The 23673-nt window shown below is 45.8% G+C and overlaps 1 protein-coding gene across 3 annotated transcripts in view; it reads right to left on the reverse strand.

Annotated features, from left to right (window-relative positions):
* The window catches only part of WASF3 (WASP family member 3), a 73374-nt gene that overhangs the window by 37481 nt on the left and 12220 nt on the right, over window positions 1-23673 (reverse strand). For all 3 annotated transcript variants that reach the window (XM_043478069.1, XM_043478066.1, XM_043478067.1), the window contains exon 2: window positions 1080-1172. The gene's annotated coding sequence lies outside the window, so the exon portion shown is untranslated. The remainder of the gene's footprint in view (window positions 1-1079; window positions 1173-23673) is intronic.

Below are 23673 nucleotides of genomic sequence, written 5' to 3' on the forward strand. Positions count from 1 at the left end.
CAGCTTATCAAGATTGTGTGTGTGTGCCAAGTCGCTTCAGTTGTGTCCCACTCTTTGCAACCCCATGGATTGTAGCCCACCAGGCTCCTCTGACCATGGGATTCTCTAGGCAAGAGTGGGTTGCCCTGCCCTTCTCCAGGGGATCCTATATTATTACGCAAAACATGTCCGTATACTCTAAGACATGACAGCAAGCACACAGAACAATTGTTAACTCCTCCAAAGCCAAGTGACAGTTATAACACAGTTAACAAATAATGTTGCTATACTATCACAGAATTTGAGAGGACCTCTTAACATTGTTTCAGATAGCCTTTTTCTTTAAAAAAACAAAGGCTATTTAATGAAGTTGAAACCAATGCATAACTTTTAAGTACTATACACAGCTTTCCAGTTACATTAACAGAAAGAAGAAAATGTCGAAATAAGACCTCCCAATAAACGATGCTGACTTTTAACTTTAAACTTAAAAGAAAACAGTAATTTAAACTCGCAAGTGATATAAATGTGTTGCCTTGCTTTCTTGAGTTTCAGATCACAACCACAGAAACCAACACTGAGTAGACAGTACGGGCTGGTATTCAACAGCGACTCCCAGCCCCTACCCTCCCTGATATATCAGAGGCTAGCAGGCGAACCCACATTTCTGAGGCCCCTGGCGAGGGGAACCCTGAATCTGCTTTCGCCTCTTTCCCTATCCATATACCTTATATTTCTTTTTCTTGCTTTGTTTCACTGACTAGGACAATTCTGAAGTAAATGGGCAAAATACACAGGGGAGAAAAATGAGACCCAGTTTAATGAGTCAGAAACTGCATAGCCACATTTGTGGTTCACGTAAAAATTAACAGGAAATTAAGATATCAAATTTCAGTTTTCCTCTTTCAAATTCTTACTGTTGACTAGGAACAAAAGCTTGATATGTTACCTGGCTGTTAATATTTATATGTTAAATTATATTAATATTTAATATTTAGAAACATTAACATATTTTATCCTATTCTATTTCAAATTAACATTTTGAACTACAATGTTATAGAAATTAAATGGCTTTAATGATGAAATGCATACACACTTACCATGTAGCTGTTGACTTATGGGTTGCAGAAATGTCCCCTAGGTAGCATCACCACTGGCTCAGGTATCAGTAGTAACAGCAATCAAAATTAAAGCTAAAAAGGAAAAAATAAAATTAAATACTGGCAAGCAAAATGCATTCGAGTCTCCAAGAAAGTTTAAAATTCAAATTTCACATTTTGATTATCTCATCAGCAAAGCTCTAGTCCCAGAACTAGTTCTTTTTTAATTAGCAGGGAGCTAATAAGGAATGTGCATTCTGATATGACTCCCACTCCTTTTCTTGGAATAAGCTCTGCAAGTAACTTCAAGGAGTCGAGTAAATAACAGCCAAAGGGAAGAAACACAAAAGCCCAGTAAATCACAGGTCTGTTCAGTGGAACTGCTCACACACAATGTAGGCTTGTGACCACCCTCAATTAATGGAATACCAACCCTCTGCACAAGAACTCTTATTTCAAGTCCATAAAAATTTTGGTGATCACTTCAAAAATATTTCAATAGCACATATGGGGATAAAACAGTGACAAAGACTCCATGTGAGCCGAACTGACCCTAGTGTTTCCAGGATGACTGACAGTAACAGCAAGTCTACAGAGTCACCTGAAGTTAAACACTGTTCACCAGTGAGAAGAAGCTAAGCCAAGTCACTTCAGTCGTGTCCGACTCTATGCGACCCCATAGACATCAGACCCCCAGGCTCCCCCGTCCCTGGGATTCTCCAGGCAAGAACACTGGAGTGGGTTGCCATTTCCTTCTCCAACGCATGAAAGAGAAAAGTGAAAGTGAAGTTGCTCAGTCGTGTCTGACTCTTAGCGACCCCATGGACCGCAGCCTACCAGGCTCCTCCATCTATGGGATTTTCCAGGTAAGAGTACTGGAGTTGGGTGCCATTGCCTTCTCTTAGAAGAAGCTATGCGGTGCCAAAAACAGTATAGCTTCCTACCCAAACAGAGTTATGGTTCACTATGGCGAATACAGTTAAGAAAGTTATAGTGAACAAGCATTCATTCATCCAAAAAAACTTTTCCAAGTACCTGGCATAAGTTGGCCCCGCCTTTTCAACACTGCGGACACAAAAATGACTGAGAGGATGCCCGCTCAACCCTGTGAGGATGGCCGACGCTGGCATGTACAACACAACACAGCAGGTGCAGGCAAGGTCAGAGCAGCCCGGAAGTGGGTGTAGGAGAGCAAAAGCTTCCCGGGAGATCAAGGGCGGCTGGGGAGGGGTGACGCTAGGAAAGGAGGCCCAGGAAAGGACAGGATACAATGTCCTTAGGCAAGGTGAGCAACCTGAAGTCTAGAAAGGGCTGTGTTGTGAGCTGTACATGGGCCAGCAGACAACGAACACCCAGAGTTAGGATCATCACCATCCTTTTGAAAGTGTGGAAAAAAAAAAATAGATCGTTCAATGACACTCTGATCCACATATGTCCTCCTCGTTTGCTCACTTAAAATTAACAGCAGCACATGACTTCCTTCCCCTTTCTCAGGAGCAGCTGTACGGCAGGCGCTTGATTACACAAAATTAAAAATTACTTTTCCCTAAGCCATTTGCATAAGCGACCATCCTATTTTCAATGACAGAGAAGAATCTCTGGGTTTTAGATGATCCAGGCCAAATTTCTCCTGAACCAGATCACCACATCTGCATGATTCTGAAAGTAACCAGCATGTATGTTTCACTTTGGATAAGGTTATTATATATATCTGCTAGCTGTGCATAAGGGCAAGGCCGGTGTCCACATACACGTGTCCTGGGTGACGCTTTGTATTTACAGCCCTGGGTTACCTCTTTCTTCGGGAAACACAAGTGTGGATTTCCCCATTCATGTGAAAGGCTATGCAACTAATATTCTGTTATCAGTTATCTAGTGGTAATTGTCTCACTGAAGACCAAGCAGAATGCTAACATGTAACTCACACTTAACCTTCGCAAGGCAGGACAGAACCATGCTCCCTGCCATTTCAATAAACAAAGAACGCTGCCCACCATCCAACCAGCAGCCATAGCAGCTGCCCTGACAAGTCAGCCCTGAGGGAATTCAGAATTGAGAAAAACAGGATACCAGCCCTAGGCAGTCAAGACAGAGGATGAAGGACTATGTTCCATGAGCCCAGATCCCTGCATCTTCCCCCAAACAGAAAAGCACTAAAATCATTAAACTAGGACGTCCATCTTTTATGATTATTAGTGACCTTCTGATGTTCAACTACATGTTTGTTCATTTTTCCCCAACAAAACTCCAGTTTATCCTGGCTCCCCCTTCACCTCTTTGGAGCAGTCCCTCAGAGAAACTGCGAGGCTATCTCCCAGGCTCTAGTCCTCAGTAGGGCCCCCACCCAAATGAAACGTAACTCCCAACTTTCAGGCTGTGTGGTTTTCTTTGGTTGACACAGGTAAACACCCTTATTAAAAAAAAGAGGAAATGGGTGATCGGAAGGTGCCTTGTCCAGATGACACGGCTTTGGAGAGGCAGAGTCCGGACAGGCTGTCTGGCCACCACCATTGCTCTTAGTTACCACATCACACAACGTGCATCACAGGACCTCCTTGGGACGTGCACACATGTACTCTTCTTTCCTACTGACTGGCAAACATGTCTAAGCTAAGTCAGGAGCTGTGAAGGGCTTGAAGAATTAACTCGGCTCTGTGAATGTGCTGCCTCACTTTACAGGGGAACGTGAATCTTTAACTCCTTGGAAGTTACAGGGGAAGACTGCAAAGTGTGAAATGCAGTGCCTCTAAGGAGAGATGTCACACTAGCTCAGGGAAACACAGTTATATGCCGCACCATCAACACGGTAACCCAAAGGTCTATGTCCCTGGGTGAGGCACTGGCCATGGTGCTGAACATGCCCCTCCGTGGCTCCTCCTGGGAGCACAGCGCCCTTCACTTCCTGCCAACAGGCGTGCATCTCTGACGGTCCCCACCACGAATGCCTCTTTTCTTCTGGTTTCCATGCATCCGAACTGGCTCCAGCCTTCACAGCGCAACCTCGAGTGGCCTCCTTCACCCACCCGTTCCTCCCTCTGTCTGCTCAATGAACACACACCTGCTGGGGTGATGTGTCAGGTTTCGTGTGTGTGTCCCGACCCTGTCAAGTCAAAGCCCATACTGCACCCACAAGAACCTCTTGGTGCCCCAGAAGAAAAGTCCTATTGATGAGGAATCAGCGTTCAATGTGATGAATGTATGCGTGTCGTATCGAGAGCACAGGGGAGCAGTGGCAGCCATGGGGGACAGGGGAGGAATTCACAACCTGGTAACACTGCAGCCTTAATTCAGACGACAGATGACCAAGACCTACAATGAGATGGGGAGAAGTTTTTAATGGGAATGAGCTTGAGAGGCGTAGGCACTGGGTGATGGGGCAGATGGGCACTGGGGTGTCTCAGGGGTAGGGGTGGGCCTGGGGCAGAGGCAGCACTGCCTGGCTCAGCTCCTCCATACACAACCCCATGCCACAGCGATGGACGTGTTCCACAGATGGACACTGGTCTGTGTACAGCCCAAGCCACAGACGGCACTTGAGTGACTGCTTGACCTTGACAAGTGTTACTGAGGAGCTGAGTTTTCCATTTTATTTCTTAATTAACATTAAACAGCAGTACATGGGGCTTTCCAGGTGGTGCTAGTGATAAAGAATCCACCTGTCAATGCAGGAGACATAAGAGATGAGGGTTCGATCCCTGGGTCGGGAAGATCCCCTGCAGGAGGACATGGCAACCCACTCCAGTATTCTTGCCTGGGAAAATTCCATGGACAGAGAAGCCTGGCAGGCTATAGTGCATGGGGTCGCAAAGAGTTGGACGCAACTGAAGTGACTTAGCATGCACACACTCATGCGCACAGCAATGCGTGGCTAGTGGCCACGAGACGGAACAGTGCAGCTCCTAATGTTGCAGGCTTGCGATTCTGAGCTGAGGGGTGGTCACCAGATCTGGGAAAGGGAACACTAAGAGAAAGGCATGCAGACATGCAATTATTTGTTGAATAGACGGATGAAGAAGTCAAAGGACAGAGGAAGAAACTGAGTGAGCTTAAGGACTCCTCCCTTTAAAATCCCACCAAGACGTGGCTGTCCTCATCCGGTCAGGTCTCCAGTAAAGTCCTCAACATGGGGGCATCAGAGTGTACTCACGCTGGCCTCAGATCACAGCCTAATCCTTAAAACACTGCTACTAACTTAAAATCCCTTATCCTGTGAAGTACAAAAACAAAAGGGAGGGGGGAGAAAAAATGAAGAATAAGGAAAAACTATTATTTTGAAACTACAGCGTCATAATGCAGATCAAGGATAATGAACGAAGCCAGGATAAGTATCTGTCTAGAAAAATATGTCTTTTTCTAAAAAAAGGAGGCAGAGAAGGGAGAGGTGGCTTGATCGTGAGTTCAGGTCATTTCAGATACATTACAGGCCACTCAGCTCCTAAGCGGTTCAGCTGAACTTGGTCTACACTCTTCTGTGAAAGAAATGACTGAATTTACTTACGAAATAACGCATTTTGTTCTAAACAGCATTTTGTTCTAAACTTTAAAAAGATAATAAAGCTGTCCCTGGGATTTTGCCCTTTCCTCTTAGTTCCTACAACGTCCAAAGTCAACACAAAAGAAGGAACTCTGTGATGTGAAAACATCTAACCTGAGGACAGGTTGTGTCTAAATAACTCACTGGTAATCTGCCAATAATTAACCTAATCTGATTGTATCAGGATTTGTTTACTATTTCGGTCCCTGCCATCCCGCCTAAGCTTCTGAATTCCAGTTTTCCGGAAATGGGGAGCTGCGTACATACGACACACACATGTGGTCCAGGATGGTGGTTTCTGCACTGCATTCCGGGGCCACCTTCCTTCTCAGACTCAGGTTCTAAGCTCCTCTCCATCCAGGAGATCACAGCATCAACCATCTTCACTCTGCACACAGCAAGCTCTACTTACAAGATGGTGAGCACCCCGGAACATGCAGACTCTACCGTCTTCAGAGAAACGTCTCATCAGTATGTCTAATAGGAATGGTTTTAGCTAAAGTGCGTGTCTAACAATATGATAAAACAGCAACCTCTGTGTTGCTCCACCTGGCCTCTCAGGTTGGTTATCTGAGCTTCAGCTCCCACAGCTGGAGTTGTTTTACACCTCCCAGGTCAGGGCCACTAGGGACACACTTAGCCGGCCCCATGGCTCAGCTCAACATGTAGGGAGCTCCTGTGTAGAAGTGCCAAGGGGCACACACGGTCCTGGTGCCCTGTGTGTGTGTGTGTGTGAGAGACACAGTCCTGATGCCCTGAGCTTCACCTGGTGAGGAACAGGGTGTGTGCGTGTGTGTGTGTGTGTGCATGTAAGACATGGTCCTGGTGCTGTGTGTGTGTGTGTGACACAGTCCTGGGGCCCTGAGAGCTTCACCTGGTGAGGAACAGGGTGTGTGTGCGTGTGTGTGTGTATGTGTGCATGTAAGACATGGTCCTGGTGCTGCGTGTTTAAGACACAGTCCCGGAGCCCTGAGAGCTTCACCTGGTGAGGAACAGGGTGTGTGTGTGTGTGTGTGTATGTGTGTGTAAGACATGGTCCTGGTGCTGTGTGTGTGTGTGACACAGTTCTGGGGCCCTGAGAGCTTCACCTGGTGAGGAATAGGGTGTGTGTGTGTGTGTACACATAAAACAAGCAGCAGGAGAGGTACTGCTGTATAAAACACAAAAATAATGTCAGCTGACATTCAGAGCCCACCCCCAACTAGGGACACTCATTTAACAATTAACAAAACCACATTAATTATCTTAAGAGGATGCAGATGAGGAAAAATTCTCCCAGTTTTAAGTATTTGTTCATTTAAAAAGTACGTATCACAGATTTATATGCTAAGGTCATAAAAACAATAGTTTCTCCCCCTTCATTTCATGATCAATAACTACCCAGTATAACAGGAAGATAAAATGATCGATTCCTGATACGACGCGGCTGTGTGGAGCCACGGCTGGCCCACACCTCTGGGCTGAGTCCCCAGCCAGAGACTCGGATAACCCAGACGGAGATCTGGGCCATGTCAACACCTCACAGTCCATTCAATCACTGAGCGTCTTCCTACGACACAGAAGAAACACAGTCACGAATCAGGCGGAAACGAGGCCTGAAAGCGCTATGTGGCCAGAGCGACCCGCACAGTGTCCTGGGAGGAGAGGACCAGCTGCCACGAATAAGACAAGACTTAGACGTGTGTGCAGAACAAAGTGACACCACGAGACTGAGTCCTGTCCTCGGAGGCACGGGGACGCGGCGAGGTCCAGACAGACAAGGGCTCCGCCACCACCTAAATACGGAGGCATCGTGAGGGGCTGAGAACGTTCCCAGGTCCAGAGCCTGCTCATAACATAAACCACCTGTCCTCTCTGCCGAGGTCTCGACAGCTACAGGAAATGCAGTGGCCAGAGCGGGAAGGGCCGGAGAGCCGCCCACCACTCAGTGCAGACTCCCCTCTGGGCTGCCCCACCCCTGGGGGCTTCTCCTGAACACTGCCCAGGCAGGAGACGCTGTAACCTCTCGTGAACACCAGCTCTATATTCAGTTCAAGCCTGCGTCTTTATCACTTCAAACCCGTGCTCTCCGTCTGCCCTTGGAAACCAAAGAATCCAGCTTGGCCACCTCTCGCCTCTGCAAGCTTCCAGGGACCTGAAGGCAGGGGTGGGCTCCCAGCCCCTCTGGCCTTCCCCAGGTCCTCCAGTTCGCCCTTCACAGATGCAGGTGCGTCAGAGGCACCGGGGGCTGCAGTGCACCCTCCCATTAACACGGCCAGCCTGCCTGCTAAATAAGCTGGCTTTTCCTTGGGGTCCCCATGCGATGAGCACAACCCCACCCCACGGGTGACATAGCCAATTCCTGGGCAGGCTCCACAGGTTTCCCCACCTGCCCCTCCTCCCCACCTGCATCTCCCACACCTGCCCTCCCACCTGTACGCCCTCGGTTCCCCTCTGACCAATGAGTGATCACTTACACTGCTAGCTGCAGGTGGAGCCCGCCCCCTCCTCTGTGCCCACCAAACCAGCTGGGCAATGCAGGATGGCATGGTGTGGTGGGCTCTGGAGCCAGAATCCAGCTCAGACTGGGCTCCCACTTACACCCTCTAAGGCAGGTTACTTAAGCTTAAACTCCCTGAGATACAAAAATGAGACTGAGAATCAAAGGAATGATCCCTGGGACAAGCTGGGCTCCCACATGGTAACATCGCCCTGAGAGCCTCCATCACTGACCCGGCGCTGGCCCTGCCTGGTCCCTGTGACTGCCCCCCAGGCTGCGGAAGGATCACCTCATCCTTATACCCCCAGGGTTTCACACAGAAAGGAGCTCAGAGACCTCCTGAACCATCCTGGGTCCAGAACAAAACAGTGAACCAGTGAACGAGCACACAAGAGTCTAATACCAAGACGATCGAAGAAGCCCAGATTTAGGTCTGGTCTTACATCTGCCTGGTTATTCATTACCGCAGCACAAGATACCCGAGCTATTGGAGACCAAAGAACTCAGAGGCTGAAAAAGTTTGGAAATTCACAGTAAACAATCAGTTTTCAAAGAAAAGTGGATTTTCTAATTAGTTGTTGCTTCTGCCAACTATGACTGTTTAGCGTTCATAAATATATATATAATGTTTTTAGGGCTTCCCAGGCGGCGCTAGTGGTAAAGAACCTGCCTGCCAGTGCAAGAGACATAAGAGACACGGGTTTGATCCCCGGGTCGGGCAGAGCCCCTGGAGGAGGGCACAGCAACCCACTCCAGTATTAGAGAATCCAATGGACAGAAGAGCCTGGCAGGCTACAGTCCATAGGGTTGCAGAGAGTCAGACATGACCAAAGCGACTTAGCGCGCACACATGTAACATTTCTAACACTCACAGCAGAGAGGTCTGGCTGTGGGCAGCTACCTGAGTCCTAACACTGCACTCCTCACTCCCAAAGATCTTTTTCATTTTCTTTTTTAATTCCTAGTACCCGGCTCCATGCTTGGCACACAAGCAATGATCAAAGGGCATTTGTCAAATAAGTGAACTTTCCCAAATGCCTTGGTTAAAAAAAAAAAAATCACACTGCACCTTCATGACCTACTTCAGCTAGGTGCCTCGTGCCCTGGCGTCAGCCCCACGGTCACCACCTCAAGGGCTGGGCTCCACCCAGGGGAGCGGCAGGAGAATCTGGGTCAACAGAACCCCCGATTCAACGCAGCCCAACAGTTAATGAGCTTTTGCGGAAGGGGCATGAAAGACAAAGTAATAATAACTTGCGCGGGATAAAATAAGGCTCCCAGCTCGAGGAGAGATTGCTGACAGGGAGCAAGTTTTCAGAGAGCTGTTTAGCAACGTTATGGAACGATCCACAGCCATTAGATACAAATGTGGATCGGGACCAACTGGCAGCTATATGCCCTGTGCCTTCACAGTATTCACAGGCCGCAGAGAACGGGAAAAACAACCGAGCACAGAACCGATGCAGGAGACGGGCAGAACTGACCAGCGGGGAGGGTCTGAGGACAGGCAGACGGGGGGACGCCCAGGGATCCCTCCACATTTCTTCCAGAGCCCTGCCGATGACACAGTTACCACAAGCTTACCCATTAAAGACATCCCAAGGATTTTTTTTTTTTTAAACTTCCCTTCTTAAAAAGGGGACACTGTGTCCTTGGCTGAGGTCCTGGCACTCTTCTTCTTGTTTGTGACCCCACGGGGGATGACAGACCAACAATTCTGGGCAGACCCCGAGGACAGCAGTCTGAACCCTGAAACAGAGTCAACTCAAGTAAAAAGATTTTCTTGCCTACACAATGTTATATTTTTCTCTGCTTTAATTACTGAATCCTGTAACTGGGATTCATCACTGATTCAAACAGATGCTAAAAATAGTCTGTTCTAGAATGTGGAATGAGAAGCATCGTGTGATTTTGCTACTAAATGGACTCTGTTTTTTTCACAGCTCAGTAACTTACTCTTCAGATATATTTCCTCTTTTTATTAACCAAAAATGTAAAACCCTCCAGATTCACACTAAACATTAATTTTCAGTACTAATTATGTATTTATAAGTTTGTAAGTTAAGATCTCAGACATACACTAACCTTACTAAAAAAGTCTCTTTGACTCCTTCCCTCAATGTCTAATCACGACCTTCATCAAACACCTCTGATTACAAGAATACAACCTCATTTACATATGATGAATGAATTAAAACGGAGCTGTGATCCAACAGGCTCCTGCTGCAAATGGCAAATTATTAATAACACCTCACATCTGAATCCATGGTGCCATTTACAAAGGGCTCTCACATAAATCGTCCTGTTTAATCTCTACAACAAGCATGATGCCAACAAGCAAGGCAGAAATTAAACTAGCTTACCAGTGAGGAAATGGGCTCCAGGGGCCAACAGCATGAAAAGGTGGGAGGGGGAAGGGCCCTCCCCACATTCCCCTCACTGAAGTCCCACCTAGTATAACATTTCCTAAGCACCCCCAGGCCAGCCCGCTCACCCCCTCCTCCGGCTTCAATAGAACTCAGGATAAGCACCCAGGTAACACCCAATGCCTCTTCTTCCTACTGAGGTTTCCCTCTGGATGCAGAGGCTCTGTCTTCTCACCTCAATGAGAAGCTCTGTACGGTAAAAAGAGCAGCTTACATTTCATGCTGTCCAGAATAACACCACACACACCACAGGGGGACGCTGGACCAGTGTTAAGACATCTCCTATCAAGAAACCGGCGTGGCTCTTGGCTTTGGCCTCGCCTTCCTCGCTGCAGCTATGTTAGAAAGTCCATCCCAGGCCATCGTTAGTAAATATAAAGGAGGTTTCCTTAGCAATGATTCAAGTTGCTTTCACCTTTATAAATGGTCCCTGGCTTCTGACTGTGTGTTGGTTCTTGAGAACCTGGGAACCTGACCCACTGGGTGTCTCCATGGTGTCTATTTCCTTGCTATGACCCTCCTTGATTCCCATTTGCCCCTGGCTTCTGTCCATTCCTTTCACTTCCAGCCCCACCAACCTGACTTTCTAACCCGTCCTCACATGGACCCCAGTCAGTCCCTACAGGGACCCACAGAGTTTCTACAACTGCCGGAAAGAGGGGGTACTTCTTCACTTATACCTTGAGTCCTGCAGGTCCAAGCTCCTTCAGGAGGACAGACGTAACTCAGATATGAGGGCAGTCACTCTGGCCTCCCCACAACAATATACTTCCTCTTCAAACTCGGACTAATCAACATCACAACCTCCCAAAGCACCACACAGTCAGCAATCAGCACACTGCCAGACACCAAACAGACCATAACAAATCAGGACCACTGTTTAGTTTCATTCAATATGCTGAATCTTAAATTTGGACCAAAACTATCACATAAATGCACAAAAGTACTTAAGAAATCTGCACCTTATCAGATGGAAATAGAGGATATAAATGCGCAGCAGAGGGCTGGGTTTTTCCCATCACCATGACAATTTTTATGTATTCCAGAATCAAAATCTATTTCAAAGCTTTCTGTGTACCACTAAACCTGACATAAAGATTTCACGAGCAATTCAACAAGTAACGTCAGCTCTTTTTCTCCCTGGGGACAGAGTATAGTCACAGCTGCTGTAACAAAGGGGTCCATAAACAGCGCCCCCCGCCCCCAGCAAAGGGGACCTGTTCCTGCAAACAAGACAGATACACGTGGCTATCACAGTTTATGATGCGTCCGCATTCAGGTCTCCCGAGTCCCTGGTCACACCCTGCAGTAGCCACGCCTGAAACACACTGAGGAGGAAAAACACAGCCCGTGGGAGGAGACAAACAGGGGGGAATGATAACCGCCCAGAAAGACAGGTGAAATTTCAGTCGCCTGGAAAGTAGCTCATCACTAAAGAGGAAATGGGAAAGAACTGAGAATCGCTCCCACACCCCCAAGCTTCACTTGTCTCCAAAGGGAACAGGGCAGGAGGAGCAGGTCGCGATGGAAAGAGAACACTTACCAGCCTGGAGGTGGGGACCCGAGGTGCAGGGAAAGCCCCAGACCCCCAGTGAACAGAGCTGAGCCCAGAGTAAGAATGTCAGGATCCACCAGCACTGCTGCAACTGGCGGACGGAACAGGGACACGGCAGGTGGGAGGCCAGGGGAATGAACACAGATGAAAGAAAACAGCCTGAGAGCAAATGCCAGCAGAAAGGCGCTCTCCTAAAGTGCCAGTGGGGGTAGAAACTGTTGTACTTCTGTTGTCAGTGTATGTTAAGAGCCTTAAATTATTTAAACGATTTCAACTAGCAATTCTTTATATATATGGAAGTTAAAGTGAAAGTTGCTGAGCCGTGTCCGACTCTTTGTGACCCTGTGGACTGTATAGCCCACCAGGCTCCTCTGTCCATGAGATTCTCCAGGCAGGAATACTGGAGTGCGTAGGCATGCCCTCCACCAGGGGATCTTCCTGACTCAGGGATCGAACCCCGGTCTCCTGCAGTGGAGGCGGATTCTTCACTATCTGAGCTACAATGTGTCACTATATATATAAATATACGCTAAAGAAGTAAACACAAATGTGGGCAAAGATTTGCACATTAAGATGTTCCCCTTAGTGTTATTTATAATAATAAAACACAGGAAAAATAGAACAAAAGAAATTAATTTAAAGCAAATTATGTTACATTTGTAAAATAAATTATTAGGCAACCACCTATGTTGCATTTTAGAAGACTTCCAAATTACATGGTAAAAGTCTTGTGACACAAGATTACATGGGAAGCGTACAAAATAGTATCTACAGTATTAACTTATAAAAAAAATTATTTGTTGGGTATCTACTACGTACTAGTGCCTAGGTACTAGGGACCTAGTAAAAAATGCAGTAAAAGATATAATTCCTTATTTTTGTGGAACATGGATTCTATTGGTAAGCATCCCAGAAATGGTAAATAAATAAATCTGCAAGAGAATCTCATGTGAAATAAATGCTAACAAGGCAAACATTAACAGATGATATAAAAAGAGTATCAACTATAAGAAAAAAATCTGAAGTTGAGTTAAAATGTAAAGCAAAAAGCAAAATGTAAAATAAAAACCAAGAGCGAATTTCAGGTGACTTAATTTCAGGTCTAGAAAAATAAAGGTGGCATTAAGACAACTGAAAAAGCGTCTGGGTCCTTTATAGTTTACCCTTCAGTATCCCCAGGAGGCGAACTTACAAGCTCTGACCTCTCAGCCTCAAACATAAAAGTCAGGAAGTGCAGGAAGGCAGGCTGCCCACGGAGGCCTGGGCTCCACCCCTGGCTCCCAACAGCCTATTCCCCACTCAGAAGGGAGAGCAATTCTGTCAACAGGGGAGCTGGCTCTCCGTCTTTCCTGATCTGAAACTCTCTAAGGGCTGGTCATCTCACTCAGGTAAAAGCCACAAGCCCTACGACGACCCGGAAGAGGCACCTGGCCCGTGTCCTCCCCTCCCTTCACCGCTCTGCCTCGTCTCTCCCATCTGACTCTGGCCACCTCCCTGTCCTTCGGGGACTCCTCTTCCCCCAGACCACTGCCTCCTTCCGATGTGCACGTGTGTGTAACTGACTAGGTTTCCTCCTCTACCGCCCACTTCTCCCATTAATGGTGGCTCAGCAGGGGTGGGGCGAAGATTTTCTCACTGTCTGGTTCACTGATGAATCCCCAGTGTCCAGAGAACACAACACATAACACGGGAGTCAACAGCCAGCCTGCTTTAAGTCCGTGTGGCGTTTCATCCCTACTTCTCATACAGAAGAAACTAGCGAGTTATGAGACTATCAGATTTTAGATGTATTTATTTGGAACTTTTCCTCAGTGATCTCATCTAGATCTGCCTTGTACTTAAGTCTCAGCCAGATTACTTTCTACGAGTAAATTTTCAGGGGATATTTCTGGTTTAAGATCTACATTTAAAGATGAGATCTGTAGGAAGAAAGACATTTTATAAGAATCATCAACTTATCAACTTATGCCTCCTTTTAGTTTTCCCCTCAAATAAGAAAGGTCAAAATTTTAAAAAAAAAGTGACTGAAGTGAAAGTAAATATCAGGTTACATCTTTTTACAGAGAGTGAGAGACGGCAATCTTCTGAGTCTGATTAAATGGGGAAGAGAGATCTTCTCAGCAGAGGATCACAGATAAGAAAAGAGCAGGGAGGAAACCCAAGCGTTCCAGCCTCCAGCCAAGAATATCCGAACAGTGTCTTGCTGCCGAGGACGGACAAAGCATATTAATGAGAAATCCTGTTGTGAACGCTATTCAGATGCGGGCTCAGCACCAGCTTCCCCAAACGGAATGGGTTTCATTCACAGGGGAGGGAAAGTTACACACACGAGAACAAAGGCGTGTTTACATTCCCCATTCACTCCTGTAACCTGAGCTTATGAGGCCACCTTCGCCCGCACTGGCGGAAATCCAGGAAGGGGTGGTGGTGGTCAGTCAAGGAACCAATGTGGGGACGGGACGCTGCCCTGCTCCAGTTCAGTGTGAGAGGCATGACAAGGGTGTTCACCGAGGCTAAAGTCTAAAGAATCATCTGGCCAAGCAGCGTGAGTCTACCCATGTCCAAGATCACGCAGAGCACGAGGTCTAACATTGAGAGGAAGATGGTCCACTCCACCCCAACCTTCACCAGCGGGACTGTTTTTAACGTAACTGCAAGAGAAGCACACAGACACGTCTGCCCAGCTCCGTGGTGCTTTGGAGAAATAGCCAAAGGGGAGATTTGCAAATATATGCAAAATCATTCCCAAAGGATTTTTACTTTCAGCATTCAACAATGTTGAATCAGCAAGATGCATCCGACACAGGCATCTATGGACACTACCATACCAGGTCAACGTCTCTAACGTTCATGGAACTTTGTCACTTGCGACATAGGTAACTGGCCAGACCATACAGTTCCCGATGCCTGCTGAGTGGTCACGGCTACAGTCCTACTGATCACGATCGACCTGTCGGCCCGGCGGTTCCCATCAGGCGCGCTCACTTCCTTCCGTGCTCTGCTGGCACCTGCCTGCTCCCCCCACCCAAGCTGGTCCCAAGATGAACCTATATCTATGTGAACCTAGTGCTATATCTGATGCCTCACAGAACAAGTTGAAACTCTTCCCAAATGAATCCTCTCACAAAACAGAAGACTCCCTGCAGCCCAGGGACTCGTCTGAACAAAAACAGGGAACTCAGGGAACTAAGTCACGCTCCATCCAGTGATTAACAGAAGAGCAGGCATAAAGAGGACTTTCCTGTGGCTCAGATAGTAAAGAATCTGCCTGCAACGCAGGAGACCCGGGTTCGATCCCTGGGTGGTGAAGACCCTCTGGAGAAGGGAATGGCAATCCACTCCAGTATTCTCGCCTGGAGAATTCCATGAACAGAGAACTTGGCGGGCTACAGTCCATGGGGTTGCAAAGAGTCGGACAAGACTGAGCAACTAACCCTAAGCATGAAGAAGTGGCTAACCTCACGTGACATCCATAAATGCAGAGGAGAGCCGCTGCGCCATACGCTCTTTTCACTTATTATATTAGCAAAGGTTGAGACACGAAAATCTACATGCTGGCCAGGGTAGGGGAACAGACACTCTGACACTTTACTGGCACACATATAAGCTATAAAGGAAGCTTTTTCAGATGGCAAAGGGTGCCCAAGATCAAATTAGAATCTAAGGAAAAAATATGTATTTCCCGGGCTTCCCTGGTGGTTCTGTGATTAAGAATCTGCTTTGCAATTCAGGGAACACCTGTTTGACCTCTAGTCCTGGGAGATCCCACGTGCCTTGGGGCAACTAAGCCCATGTACCACAACCACGAGCCAGAGCCACAACTACGGAAGCCCACAACTACTGAAATCCCACACCTAGTGCCCATGCTCCAAACCAAGAGAAGCTTCCACAGGGAGAAGCCAGTGCACCCCAACAAGAGTAAGCCCCGCTTGCTGCAACTAGAGAAAGCCTTCCTACAATGAAGACTGACCACAGCCAAATAAAAATAAATAATTATTAAAAAACTATGCATTACACACACACACACACACACACACACACACACACACACACACACACACACACACACACACACACACACACACACACACACACACACACACACACACACACGCTCCCCGGCCGCAGTGTGACCAGGACGGACATGACCCAAAATGGGCTGGTTGGCTTCCCTCCCAGGACCTGGGATCTGAGACTCTGATTCTGGCTGACCCCCATCATCTGTGTGCCAATGAAGGAAACTCACATCAAGGGCTTTACCGACTGAAGTCCCACGTTCCTGGCATGTCCTCTTTCTACTTAGCACACAAACAGCATCTGGATCCAGTCAACTGACTCCCAGTTTGAATTTTCCAAATGTAGGATTGCTGTTGCTGTTTTTTAGTTGCTCTGTCATGCCTGACTCTTTGCAACCCCATGGACTGTAGCCTGCCAGGCTCCTCTGTCCATGGGATTCTCCAGGCAAGAATCCAGGAGTGGGTTGCCATTTCTTTCTCCAGGGGATTTTCCTGACCCAGGGACTGAACCCCCAGTCTCTGCAATGGCAGGCAGATTCTTTATCACTGAGCCCCCAGGGAAGCCATACTCTAAGATTATTTTCTTATGTTCTTGTTTTTCCTAAACCCCCTTCTTTAACCTTTCTAATTTCATAGTGGTGATTTAACAAGTTTATCTGATGACTATATTGACCCCTATGATTTGCGTTTCTTAAAGAGACTGTCTGCTGTAACTAGATTCAACACATCCCAAACCTCACCCTTCACTTCAGAATACCATTCTGATAGAATTATAGGATTTTTCATGGCTCTTTTTTTAGTTTTTTTTCCTTTAAGTCCCATAACAACTTTAAAATCAATGAATCCTGAAAGTAATTTTCCAAAGGGGACAAAAAAAAGAAACTGTCATCTCCTCACTTTTAAAACTCACTTTAATGGTAACCGCTATTCACTTATAGATGAAGGCCAATCTTCTCCCATCATTTGTTCCATTATTTTCCAATCTGTTACAGAATCCCACAAAGTATAGACGTGATGTGCCCTTCAAAATGTAAACTCTGGCTCATCTGAGAATTAACACAGCCTTGATTGTCTCCTCCCATAATCATTCCATCCAAGGCTTTCTCCGGCCCTAACAACGGACACTCAGAAAGGGAAGAAGATATGTACATACTTATTTCAATCATAATAGTCAACTATGACAACACAAAGAATGCAAGCTTTCAAAGCACTTAATTCTGCTGAAGATGCAGTTGCGTTACATGCTTCGAAAATAACCCACTCCCCCATCCTGTTTTTAGAGAACTTTGAAAATCTAGACAATATGCTTCCTTTCAAAACACCAACTGCTTACAGAGGAAAAGAAAGAAACAGACAAATGATCCTGCCAAGAACCACTTCTGCAGTTTCTCTTGTTGGAGTAGCCCTTTCAGCCACGACAAAGATGTAAATTCAATCCTTGATGGGGTTGATGATATACCACCTCTCGTTTATCTAGAACTGAATTTTAGAACAAAAAAGAGCTTACAGGACTCTAATTCAGCTGCTTCCAACTTCTGCAAGGATGAGCACCCCACTTCGATGCTAAAAAATGTTAAAGGTTCTTACAATAGTTGTGTCTAGTGACTGAGAAAGTTAAAAAAAAAAAGTGAGTACACAGCAATTCTTTAAAAGCACCTGCAAACAGCTGTAAAATAGTAAAACGTGAATCCGATTTTTTTTTTTTTTTTACAAAGCCAGTTAATGTCCGAACTAGGTTTAAAATCAAGTCTCTAGGCTAACAACACAGATGGGGCCCTAAGAATCCAGAGTGTCACTCATCACAGAGGATGGTTTTTCACTAAGTATGCCCAACAATCCTCTTAGGAACAAGACAAGCCGATTTTAAAGTTCTTATGGGAAAACAAGCAGAGATGTGAAATTCTGAAAAAGAAGACTAAAGAGCTGATAGCATCCCCATCAGACACAGAGACACTAAAGCTACAGTAATTAATCAGTGTGGTGCTGACTTATGAGTAAATACACCTATGAAGGAGCAGATTAGAAAATGCAGAAAATGACAAATACATACACATCTAGGAACTCAGTCTAAAATGGATGTGGCATTTCAAACCACTGGAGTAAAGATTATTATTAAATGCTACTGTAACAACCCATTCAGTCAGTCAGTTCAGTCACTTAGTCGTGTCCAACTCGTTGTGACCCCATGAATCGCAGCACACCAGGCCTCTCTGTCCATCACCAATTCCTGGAGTTTATTCAAACTCATGTCCATCGAGTCGGTGACGCCATCCAGCCATTTCATCCTCTGTCGTCCCCTTCTCCTCCTGCCCCCAATCCCTCCCAGCATCAGGGTCTTTTCCAATTAGTCAACTCTTCGCATGAGGTGGCCAAAGTATTGGAATTTCAGCTTCAGCATCAGTCCTTCCAATGAACACCCAGGAATGATCTCCTTTAGGATGGACTGGTTGGATCTCCTTGCGCTCCAAGGGACTCTCAAGAGTCTTCTCCAACACCACAGTTCAAAAGCATCAATTTTTCGGCGCTCAGCTTTCTTCACAGTCCAACTCTCACATCCATACATGATCACTGGAAAAACCATAGCCTTGACTAGATGGACCTTTGTTGGCAAAGTAATGTCTCTGTTTTTTAATATGCTATCTAGGTTGGTCATAACTTTCCTTTCAAGGAGTAAGCATCTTTTAATTTCATAGCTGCAATCACCATCTGCAGTGATTTTGGAGCCCCCAAAAATAAAAGTCTGACACTGTTTCCACTGTTTCCCCATCTATTTCCCATGAAGTGACGGGACCAGATGCCATGATCTTAGTCTTCTGAATGTTGAGCTTTAAGCCAACTTTTTCACTCTCCTCTTTCACTTTCATCAAGAGGCTTTTTAGTTCCTCTTCACTTTCTGCCATAAGGGTGGTGTCATCTGCATATCTGAGGCCCATTAGGGGGTTAAAAATCCACTGAGTCTGAACCCATCCTTTATACCAAAAGAAATTTCAAATACGAGCCAACAAAGGACTGAAAGAAACAGAAGATTTTTTTCAATATGTATCGTGCAGTGGAGAAGGTCTTTCAAAACATGATTGAACAAGAAGCCAAACGTTAAATTACTTGAAAAAAATCAAATATTACATCATTACTGAAAATTCTATGCATGCACTGTCAGTCGTGTCCAACTCTTTACTACCCCATGGACTGTAGCCCACCAGGTTCCTCTATCCATGGGATTCTCCAGGGAAGAATACTGGAGAGGGCTGCCATTTCCTTCTCCAGGGGATCTTCCTGACCCGGGGTCAAATCCCATGTCTCCTGCATTTCCTGCACTGGCAGGCAGGTTTTTTTTACCACTGAGCCACAATCATTTGAAACATGATTGAACAACAGAAGCCAAATGTTAAACTACTTGGAGAAATCAAATATTACTTCATTATTAAAAATTCTATAAACAAAGCCAGAATTCTGCACTAGAAGAGGACCCCTTCAGAACACAATTCCGACCAGCGAACACACCCAAGTTCTCCGCCACCGCCGCACAGCGCTCCTGTTTGCTATACAGCTCCAGATTAAAAAAAAAACTAAACCTCACAGAATCCAGGGGAACAACGTCAAACCTTTCTCTCTTGCCTGGACCTGGGAAGCGAGGTTTCTAGAGCACTGTCCTCAGCTACGACCTCCACTCACACTGGAAACCATCAGCCACACAGTAAATTTTTCATCAGGCATCTGGGGCCACAGTTGAACTTAACAAAACATACACATGGCAAAGCAACAAGCGATTTTTGTTTTTTTGTTTCTGTTTTTTTTTTTTTTCCAGAATAAGCCTGCTCTGGGGTGTACGGTCTGACGGTCCGCATGCAGACTCAGCAGTGAACGCTTACTGATTTATGATGTCCACAGACGCGCCTGGGCACCTGCTGTATGTAAGCTGTGACACCAACTCTAAGATGGAGAAGAGCCAGCCTTCTGCCTTTGAGAAGCTTACTGTCTAACTTATTAGCCAAACAAACCGTATGGATCAACAGCAGCAACATGGGTCACGTTTCAGTCTTCTCACTTCCCCGTATGACCAAATAAAGCAAAACAACTGTTATCTAATGTATTCAGTCAGTTCAGTTCAGTCGCTCAGTCGTGTCTGACTCTTTGCGACCCCATGAATCGCAGCACGCCAGGCCTCCCTGTCCATCACCAACTCCTGGAGTTTACTCAAACTCATGCCCATTGAGTCGGTGATGCCATCCAACCGTCTTATTCTCTGTCGTCCCCTTCTCCTCCTTCTCCCGATCCCTCCCAGCATCAGGGTCTTTTCCAATGAATCAACCCTTTGCATCAGGTGGCCAAAGTATTGGAGTTTCAGCTTCAGCACCAGTCCTTCCAATGAACACCCAGGACTGATCTAATGTGTTATTTATAAGCAAGTCACTTCTAATCATGTTTTTTTTAAAACCAGTTTATGGGTTACCTAAATGCCTCAGCCTCAAACTAGAAGGCACCAAAGAATAGCCTCTTAGCTGAGTGGGGGCTCCATTGGCATGGTAAACAGCTGCTGTGTGTGTATGTGTGTGTGTGTGTGACTCAGTCACGTCCGACTCTTTGTGACCCCATGGACTGTGACCCACCAGGCTCCCCTGTCCACGGGATTCTCCAGGCGAGAATACTGGAGTGGGCTGTCATGCCCTTCTCCAGGGTATCTTCCTGACTCAGGGATCGAACCCAGGTCTCCTGCATTGCAGCTGCTATTAATATTTAAACTCAACCGTTATTCAGTATCAGTATCACATAGGTCCTGAAACCATGGAATTTCTACTTCTTGTGGATTCGTTCCCCTTTATCCATAGCCTGTTTTCCTCCAAGTTTTCATCCACTCATTCTTTCTCTTTGACATGAGAATTCCATTTGCTACAATTACGTATTCGCACACTTCTATTTTTGCCAAGTTTTCTTCCTTTTGTGCTTCCCGTGCTATTACTTTGGAGGATATTATGTATTTCACAATGGAAGCTCTGATTCGGAGGGAATTTGCTCCCCACCATCCCACCATCACTCCCCAGAGAATGGGAGACATTTCTCCTTCGCGTCCTTGGCCAAACGCACCAGCTGTCGGAACTATCAAAGGAGGAACTCTTTTCATCTTTTTCGTTTACAGTCTTTGAAACAGTTCTGACTTTCTGTAAGGTCATTTGCAGGGCAATTCTGACTTTGCAAAAGATTCCAAAACCTCTTATCCTATGTGTACCTTCAGCATGCAGAGTCTAAAAAGATTCCTGAATAACTATTTCATGTGTTTCTTTGCTGCCCATGAACGTTCCCCATAAAGCTGAAAAAGATTTTATAGGTTCCTTATTTTAATTTGAGGAAATGACTGAACTCAAGACAAAGCATCCTTTAATCTGGTAGTTACGAAGAGGTGAATGAAATTATAAGTCAATTCCATTAAGCTGTCCTTAATAATTTCTGCAATAAATAATTCTTTGGTTAACAACCAGGACTCTCAATATACTGCAGTGAATATATTAAATGTAGATTAGGTTAACAGAGGCCATATAGTCTTAATTTCAGATCCCATGACTAGTTTCATAAAAATTATGTTCACTGCCTAGTACTGGAAATTAAAGTCACACTTCTACTCCAAAAATAAGTGCTCCAGAGAAGCACTCTTAGCAAATATTTCTCGTGAATTATAAGATACCTTCATTTGCCACAGTCAGAGATTTTCATAGTAAATATCTTTAAAATACTGAGTGTTTTATTTGTATTCCAGCAGAAACCATCCAGCCCTCAAGAAAAAGGAACAGGAGAAGGCTTCCCAGTCTGTTAACGTACAGGTCCCCTGTCATTCAGCCATGATGAAGAGCCTTTGTTATCATGCTCACTGGACCTCCATAATCCTGCAAAACCAAGGGTGTCTTTGCTTTTCTTTTCTGGAAGGGAGGGGAATGATAGGAGAGCACCAGAGGTACCACTTAAAAGTTAGAGATGTAAGGAAACAGGAGGCAAAAATGCATTATCTTACAGGAGGTCAGGGGCTTCCCTGGTGGTTCATCAGTAAAGAATCCGCCTGCCAGTGCAGGAGACAATGTTCGATCCCTGGGTGGGGAAGATCCCCTGGAGGAGGAAATGGCAACCCACTCCAGTATTCTTGCCTGGAGAATCCCATGGACAGAGGACTGGTGGGATACAGTCCATGGGGTTGCAAAGAGTCAGACATGACTGAACACACAGACCAGGAGATCAGAGATTCACTGCCCTGAGCCCAAGATGAACTGCACTGACCTGAGTTCTCAGGACCTTTCTGAGATCTCTTTCTGGTGAGCCGTGGCTTCTGCACACCCAACCTTTCCCGGCTACTGAGGGGACGGCCATCTTACTGATGCCTTTTACCACCTGTGGAGACTGAAATGGTCCTGACGCAGCCGCCCAACCACAAAGGCAAACTTGAAGAAAGCAAGAGAGGCTCCAACAGACAGTCATGGCTCTAAGGGACATCCTACAGATGTGATACAGAAGAGGAATGGGGAGGTGGCCCAAAGCCACAGGACAGTGTGTTAGGGGCCATTTCCCCAAAAAACTTCTCAAAGAAACAACAAAAGCAGGAAATAACAAATTCACAATTTAAAAAGCAAATACAAATACTTTTTAATAGAATGGGCTTCCCTGGTGCTGCTCAGTCTATAAGGAATCTGCCTGCAATGCAAGAGATAGGGATTGTATCCTTGGGTCAGGAAGATCCCCTAAGGAAAGGCATGGCAACCCACTCCAGAATTCTCGCCTGGAGAATCTCATGGACGGAGGAACCTCGCATGCTGCTGTCCATGGGGTCGCAGTGTCGGACACAACTTAGCAACTGAACAACACAACAACAACAGTGAGAGAGGGTTAAAACATAGCCTTGGTGGTGGTAGTGGTTTACTCGCTAAGTCGTGTCCAACTCTTGCAACCCCGTGGACTTTAGCCTGCCAGGTTCCTCTGTCCATGGGATTTTCCAAGCAAGAATACTGGAGTGGATTGCCATTTCCTTCTCCAGGGGATCTTCCCGACCCAGGAATCGAACCCAGGTCTCCTGCATTGCAGGCAGATTCTTTACTGACTGGGCTACAAACATAGCCTTAGGATGTAGCATTTACTGTTTCCGCATCGCGTGAGAAGGAAGGACAACAGATCAAAAAGTTTTGGTCAACTCAAACCTCTCTGGGTTTACATTTATTCAACTTTCCTAAAATGTGGCTTAACTCACTACTGTTCATATCCCCAACACTTCAAAACTTCTGGAAACTTAACTTTAAATGAAACTGGCGCAATCTTATGTATTTTAATAATTTCTTATATATTTTAGTACTTGAGATAAATCAAATTTCACTCAATTCAGGAACAGAAATCATATTCCATCCATCCAGATAAGGGTTTCTCATTTCACCAACAAACCAATGCTTGTAAAACAAACATAATCTTTAAAAAAAAATCTGAAATTACCAGAAATAATTTGAGGCTGACACTAGAATTACGGGGCAGAAAAAAGTCAACAAAGTGCTGAAATGTATTATATGAAATCCAACACTTCAGAAATAATATTTCAAAGCTAACTAGACCTACAAAAGC

The sequence above is a fragment of the Cervus canadensis genome, chromosome 9, assembly GCF_019320065.1.
Source record: "Cervus canadensis isolate Bull #8, Minnesota chromosome 9, ASM1932006v1, whole genome shotgun sequence".
In the NCBI taxonomy this organism is placed as follows: Eukaryota; Metazoa; Chordata; class Mammalia; order Artiodactyla; family Cervidae; genus Cervus; species Cervus canadensis.